The sequence below is a fragment of the Chiloscyllium plagiosum genome, chromosome 50 (genome assembly GCF_004010195.1).
Source record: "Chiloscyllium plagiosum isolate BGI_BamShark_2017 chromosome 50, ASM401019v2, whole genome shotgun sequence".
Taxonomy (NCBI): Eukaryota; Metazoa; Chordata; class Chondrichthyes; order Orectolobiformes; family Hemiscylliidae; genus Chiloscyllium; species Chiloscyllium plagiosum.
In genome coordinates, this window is record NC_057759.1 from 4,385,781 (window position 1) to 4,393,345 (window position 7,565).

The 7,565-nt window shown below is 40.8% G+C and overlaps 1 long non-coding RNA gene across 3 annotated transcripts in view; it reads right to left on the reverse strand.

Moving 5' to 3' along the window:
- Positions 1-1,965, reverse strand: part of LOC122544649 — a 31,962-nt gene extending 29,997 nt beyond the window's left edge. For all 3 annotated transcript variants that reach the window (XR_006310402.1, XR_006310404.1, XR_006310403.1), the window contains exons 1-2: positions 1,924-1,965; positions 1,247-1,328 (exon numbers count right to left, since the gene is read on the reverse strand). This is a non-coding gene — a long non-coding RNA (uncharacterized LOC122544649). The remainder of the gene's footprint in view (positions 1-1,246; positions 1,329-1,923) is intronic.
- Between the last annotated feature and the right edge of the window lie 5,600 nt (positions 1,966-7,565).

Here is a 7,565-nt window from a genome sequence, read left to right on the forward strand (position 1 = left end):
CATCGGGAGCAACGGATACAATAAATGATATTAGTGGATTTGCAGGTAAAACTTTGATGGATGTGGTTAATTGGAATAGACATATTCTGCACTGGAGATCTCTGACTTGAGATCTGAGAGTAGAAGTCAGTTTGATGTAACGTTTTCAGATAATTGTAGTGTGTATGGATCTTCATTACTGTTAGATGATGTAATGTGTATTTCAGGATAGTGTATGAATTTGCAACTAGTGTAAATCAGTCTGTAGCTCTGTGAGATAGAATGATGTGTGCTCACACATATGGGGATGGGGTGGAGGAGGTCACTTTGGGTGTGTGTACACGCAATAAGCACTCTCTCTACATCAAGCTTTGGGCCAGAGATTCATTTGGAATTAACATTGTTTAATTGTTGTGTCTTTGTGCAGGACAACTCTATCAAAAATGTAATTTTGACTTTCTCAGTTACTGAAAATGTCAAAGTTTCCTTCTGCATCTGCACTCAATATCTTCTTTGTATATCCTTGTTCTAACAATGTAACAGCATGATCTGTTTATTCACTTTGATTTTAACTTTAAAATTGTCTTTATTACATGTGGAACTAATGCAGTTCCTGAATGGGTAAATGAAGAAGGACTTTTGCCTGAAACGTCGATTTTACTGCTCCTCAAATGCTGCCTGAACTGCTGTGCTTTTCCAGCACCATTCTAATCTAGACTGCAGTTCCTGAATGCATATTTCATAGGAGAGTACAGCATACCCCTCTTTTGATGTTGCAAATGATAATTGGCTATGCATAATGACATTTATTGGAACTGAGCTGTTGTGATTAGATTAGATTCGATTCGATTCCCTACAGTATGGGACCCACCACCTTGGCCCTATCCCTATACCCCTGCCATTCCCATGGCCAGTCTACCGAGCCTGCACATATTTGGATTGTGGGTGGCAACTGGAGCACCCAGAGGAAACCCACACAAACACAGAGAGAATGTGCAATCTCGATACAGACAGTTGCCTGATGGTGGGATGGAACCCGGGTCCCTGGTGCTGTGAGGCAGAGTGCTAGCCACTGAGCCACCGTGCCGCCACTGTGTATTGAGTATTGGGAGAAATAAAAAAAATCAGTTGCGTCTGACTCTTGGATTGAATGCATACTTCTGGAAATTGAGCTTAATATGTATTTGACTCAATCCACTCTGACTGTGGAAAGGATGTTCTCCAATCTGACAACATATTGGAGAACATACAGACATACAGAAAATACCTGCTGGTTGTTAGAAGCAGATGGTCACACTTGTCTTTGTACTAAGGCAATATTACATTATCTTGGTCCATCAAATATTTGCCTGGAGGAAGATAAGAGAAATATCTCCTGTAAATCATCATCAACTGTGTAGAAAGACATCGACTGATCAATGCAATATTCAGGTTATGATCACGATAATTCTTTGTTTTTAAACAGGGCAAAGTGAACAGAGCAAGACTTGGTTCCAGTCTAACCCTGAGCTCCTCCTAGTCTTTTTCTGTTTGCGAAATTCTAAAACTATTTACTAAGATACAAAAACTAACCAACATCTGCATAGTTCGAATGATTACACAGTTCAATATTCAGGTCCCAATACACTAACTGTTGAAGGAAGAACAACGGGCACTATTATCATATTTAGATATACTGTCCTTTATTTCCCAACAATTCAATGTCTATTCGCAAAAAAAAAGCGCAAAACAGCAACCAAACAGAATTCCCATCAACGTTTAGGGGATTAAAAACCACAAGAATGTCCCACAGCAGCTTCTTCCCGCTCTGCCTCCCTCAGCAGGCCCACACACAGCCCGAGAAAGGCCTCTCTCTTCCCCCCAGCCCGCTCACTCCAAGTTCCGGGACCAGTTCCTGCTCCGCTCGGCCTCTTACAAACAGCCCCCGGTTCTCCCTGAACTCACCCCGAATCAATCCCGGTCTCGGAGCCCCCTCTGTGTCCCAGGCTCCCATCCCGATGTGCTGCTGGAAGGAGCCTGCTGTTCCCTCGCTTCCCTGGGCGCTGATCTCTCCATTGCGGTCTGTTTCAAACAAACCTCTTGCACTCACTGAGTAAATGCTACTCAATGGCAGCGCTGGGGGAGGGCCTTACGCATGCGTTCCTCTGCTCAGGAACGGTCAGCTTTGGGGAGGGACTGCATCGCGCACGCGCTGCTTTTCCCAATGATTCCCAGAAACAAACATCAATTGGTAATTTTCCTAATTCCCTTTTCTCTCAGTTTGACCAAAGGAACTGGGGGGGGGGGAGGCAGAGAACTTTTCAAGCTGGGTCATTGTCCCTTTATGAAGCTCCAATGGAGCTCATTCCCGGGTCATGTTAATAACTCCTCCCTCCGGCTCTCTCACAATCCGCCATTTGATAACATCGCGTCTGATTATATGTTAACTGTGGTATTGCATCCTGCCGACCCTCATCCATAAATATTAACTCTTTCCCGAAAGTTACATAAGTGGAAATAAGTAATAGAAATGAAATAAGTGGAACATTCTTACGAAAACAGAATGTAATTGTTTGAGAGAGTCTTGCATCACCGTATTAGTCCCTAATTCTGGTTCAGGAGGCCTGTGCAAAAGTCAGACCTGGACCAGAGGTGCTCAATAACATCTCTGGGCTAGATGTACTTTATAGTGGATGATAGATATTAATGTCAGGTATGCTGCAGACAGAAACCTTGTGACGTATTGCCACAATGAGAGACCCCAGGTTTTTTTATATTCTCTCTTGAGTCATGGACGTCACTGGCTGAACCTGACATTTATTCTCTGTCCCTTTGACTCGGTGGTGGTGATTCACATTCTGGGACAGCTGTTGTCCACGGGCAGGGAGTTGGTCCAGGAACAGTGAAGGAAAAGGATATATTTCCAAGTTATTATGGTATGTGACTAAGAGAGAAACATGCCTCACATCAGCTGCATTTAACTTTTCAGATGGAAGTTGCCCTGAGTTTGGAAGGTATTTGTTTTACAATTTACAAAACTTTGGTATTACTTTTGCAAACTCAACAAAACTTAAGGGTTCTCTAAGATAGTATGTGATTCCAAGAACAGGCTTATAAGTTAGGAAGAAAATAAACAGACAAACCTAAAGCCTGGGAACAGGTTAGAAATCAGCAAATGGGAAGATAAAGGCATTGATTAAGAAAGAGACAATGAGGACAGTAGTAAGCTTGCAGGTGTTGTGAAACAGAAACTAACCGTTTAAGTACTGATAGATGTGTAAAGAGGAAACGGAAAAACATGTGTTGGTGAACACAAAGATCGGTCACTTACAACCAAAAATGGGGAGCAAAAATGGCTATCCACCCAAATACATAACTGCTGATCTCTGTTCACAAAGGATAACACAAATGATGCACCGGGAATGTTGGGGAACACAGACCGTGTCTGCGTGGGTTTCCTCCGGGTGCTCCGGTTTCCTCCCATGGTCCAAAGATGTGCAGGTTAGGTGAATTGGCCATGCTAAACTGCTCTTAGTGTTAGGTGCATTAGTCATAGGGGAAATTGGTCTGGGTGGGTTACTCTTCAGAGGGTCGGTGTGGACTGGTTGGGACGAAGGGCCTGTTTCCACATTGTAGGGAATCTAAACTAATCTAATCTAAAATAGAGTTCAGTGAGAGGGAAAAACTGAAACAAGTCAGTATTGTTTGGAAACTTGTCTTGAGACAAGGGATAGGATTGAAGCTGGGAAACAGCAGGGATTGGTAATCTGCATCCCAGAGTACTTAACATAGTGGTGTCAGAAATACTGAATGGTCATGATCCAAGATTCCATAGTCATTGTAATATTTTCCATAGATTGGGGGTTAGCTAATGTAACCAATCTGTTTGAAAAACAAGGTAGTGATTATCTGGGAATTATAGGCCACTCAGCCTACTGGGATAATAAAGTACATAAATGCAGAGTGTCGGGGAAAAAAAGATCAGGATCAAACAAAATCAGCACGGAATTGAAGGGCCTGTTCCTGTGTCATAACGTTCTATGTTCTCAGCTTGGCAAATCTGCTGGAGTAGACGTGATAAGGAGATGGGGTCAGTCAGAAGTTTTCTTTGACAAAATCCCATTTAAAACAAAATAAAGAACATGGTGTTGAGATGGATTTTAAAAGAGAGAGAATAAATGGATCATCTTTTCAATGGCAAGCAGTGACTAGGGGTCGTGGCAAGAATCATGATTAGAATCCAGCTCTCCACAATATATTCACAGTGATTTAGATAAGGAAACTAAATGTAATATCTCCAGATTGACAGATGACATAAAACTGGGTTGGATGGTGAGCTGTGAAAGAGGATGCATTGTGATTGTGGTGAGGTGGAGTCAGTGGGCAAATGAAAGTCAAATGCAATATAATGTAGATAAATGTAAGGTTGATGAAAAAAAGTGAAGCTGCAAAGGCACAGCATTGGAGGAGCAGCAAAGTCGATGTTTTATTTGAGAATACAAATAAGTCATATAGTAGATATAGACAACTGGGGTCAAATGAATCACTTGAACAGTATGAAAATTGTAGGGACATTCTTGAGAGGGAGATTTGAAAGGCAAAGGGGATATGAGGTAGTTTTGGCAGATAAGGTTAAGCATAATTCAAAAGATTTCACAAGTTCATTCAAAGCAAATTAGTGGTGAGAGAGAGAGAGAGCAGAGCACCTTAAAGACCAAAGAGGTAGTTGTTGTTGTGGGAGTCTTTTCCCCGAAAGGAAATGCAAACTCACAAAGTAGGCAGAATCAGGGATGCGCAAGTTTGTTCATGCAAAACCCAATTAAAGAAGGGAGAGGGCCAAAGCATCTTCCCCAAAGGCCAGCCTTGAAAGGGAGATCCATGATATGCTCTGAATTTATAATAAAAAGCACTGTTTTTATATACTTTCTGTTAACAATCACATACAACATTATCACTTTTGTTTCTCCCCCTTACTTTGTAAACCCAATCCTATAAGATACCTAATCAATGATAGGCATTCCTTTAGCAGGCCTTGGAATCCCATGTCCTTACGGCATTGAACAGACCCAATACTCACTAATCCTTGTCATCTTTCTATGCACCTCTTTATTAACATCCCAAATTTAATTGCTAGACTCCTTCGGCCTCTCAGGCTAGCATTATCCAAAGAGTCATTTTCAATTCTGCTATTCATTGCGTCTCGTGCTTTCTTTATCAAATTTCATTATTCCTCTTATATTTCCCACTGTCCTAATTGCATGTGTTAAACATACCAAAGTCATTTAGTTTTAAGTAGTTGCTATAAGATTTGTAAGAATGCTTTCTGTTCCGGTTAGTTAAGTTTAGGTATAGCTATTTCTACCCTTAGTACATTGTCATTAATGGCTGTGAATAATGTATTTTGGACATGGGAATGAGGGTACTTCTGAAAATATACTTACTTTCGCACGTAGGCATAAATGTTTTAGTTACATGTATCTATATTTATGTTGTAAAATCTCTAACTAAAATTATTGCTTAATATTGCAAATTAATTAAGAAACAACTGTCTAATGTGAAATAGCTAATTGTTGGTCCTGTAGCTACTTAGGGAGTTTAGTATGCTATATCTTGCACCTGGTATTTATTCATTTGGTGGTATAGTCACCCTTTCATTAGTGAGCTGAGAAGCTTGCCTTGTTTGTCTTAGAGGCATGTTCTGATCTGGGATGGTTGCTGCTCAAGGTAACTGTCTTTGGAGTAGTTCTGTTCAAAGGTATCATTGTTTTCTTTACTTTAAGGCTGGGACAGACTGTTAGTGGCATCCATCTCCTTTCAGCCATCTTGCATTTTAATTCTAAGGCCGGTTGTCTTTTCATTTATCAGCCAATTTGTTATAAGCAGATCCAATTTAATCTCTGCAGTTCTGTTTGAACTTCAGAAGACGGGAGAGGCAGAAAATAAATTTTTGCATCAGTTTTTATTGGAAGCAAGCAAACTCAGGGAAATAAATATTGAGGTTTCAAAAACAGTTCACATTAGAGAAGAGTTGGATAAATCTCAGATCTGATCTGGTGTATCCCAGGACATTGTGGGAAACTAAGGAGGAAATTATGGTGCCCCTTGGAGAAATATTTGTATAATCTGTAACTCTGGTGGATATATTGTTCGATGTGATCCTGAAAGGTAGGATTCAAATGTACAATTTGTGGTGAGAGAGGGCAATGAATGATTAGGAATTGTCAGGATGATTTTGTAGAAGGAAATATTTCCCAAAGTTTATTGAGATTGTTGAGGGAGTATCCAAGATTGATGGCACAGTAGTAAATGTTACTGACTTGAACTTTAGCAAAGCCTTTGACAAGTTCCTGCATTGAAGACTAAATAGTAAGGTTAAATTACATGGAATTCAGATTGAAAACAAAATTGGCTTAACAGCAGGAGATGGAGAGGTGATGGACAGTTGCTTTTCAGAATGGATGCCTGTTACCAATGATGTTCCACTCCAATTTTTTAAAAATATGTAAATGTTATAGATGAGAATACAGTAGGCATGGTTAGTAAGTTTGCAGATGTCACCAAAATTGGTAGTATTATGGACAGTGAAGGCTATCTAAACTTAGAAAGAAATCTTGATCGATTGAGTCAATGGCCTGAGGAATGGCAGATGGAGTTACTGAGGCATTGCATTTTTACAAAGCAAACAAGGGTAGGGGTAAAACAACTACAAGTAGGACCTTGGGTAGAGCTATAGAACAGAGAGATCATGGGTCAGCTGCATATTTTAAGTTTGCATCACATGTAGACTGTCTGGTGAAGAAAACATCTAGCGCACTTGCCTTCTTTGCTCAGACCTTTGAGTACAGGAGCTGGAAGGTCATAGTGAGGTTGTATAGGATGTTGGTGAGTCCTCTTCTGGATTACCATGTCAAGTTCTGGTCACCCTGTTATTGAAAGGATACTATGGAACTGGAAAGAGTTCAGAAAAGATTTATAGAATGCTGCTGGGAATGGAGGGTTTCCATTATAAGAATGGACTGGGACTTTTGTTCTCTGGAGCCTAAAATCTTGATGGGTGATAGAGTTTTGACAATCATGAGGGCTACAGATAAGGTAGATATCTTTTTCATATGCTAAGGGATTGCAAAACTACAAGGAATACTTTTAAGATAAAAGGAAAAAAAAATTAAAAAGTAACTTTATTTTGACAACAGCATGGTTTGTGTGGAATTAGCTTCCAAAGGAGGTGATGCATGTGGGTATAGTCACAATATTGAAAAGACGTTTGGATAAGTACACAATTAGGAAAGTTTTGGAGAGTCATGGGCCAAGAACAGGCAGGTGGGACTAGTCTAATTTGACATCAGTGGGTATGCTGAAAATGTGTTGCTGGAAAACTGCAGCAGGTCAGGCAGCATCCAGGGAACAGGAGAATCGACGTTTCGGGCAAAAGCCCTTCTTCAGGAATGAGGAAAGTTTGTCCAGCAGGCCAAGATAAAAGGTAGAGAGGAGGGACTTGGGGAGGGGCGTCAGAAATGCGATAGGTGGAAAGAGGTCAAGGTGAGGGTGATAGGTCAGACTGGGGTGGGGGCGGAGAGGTCAGGAAGAAGATTGCAGGTTAGGAAGGC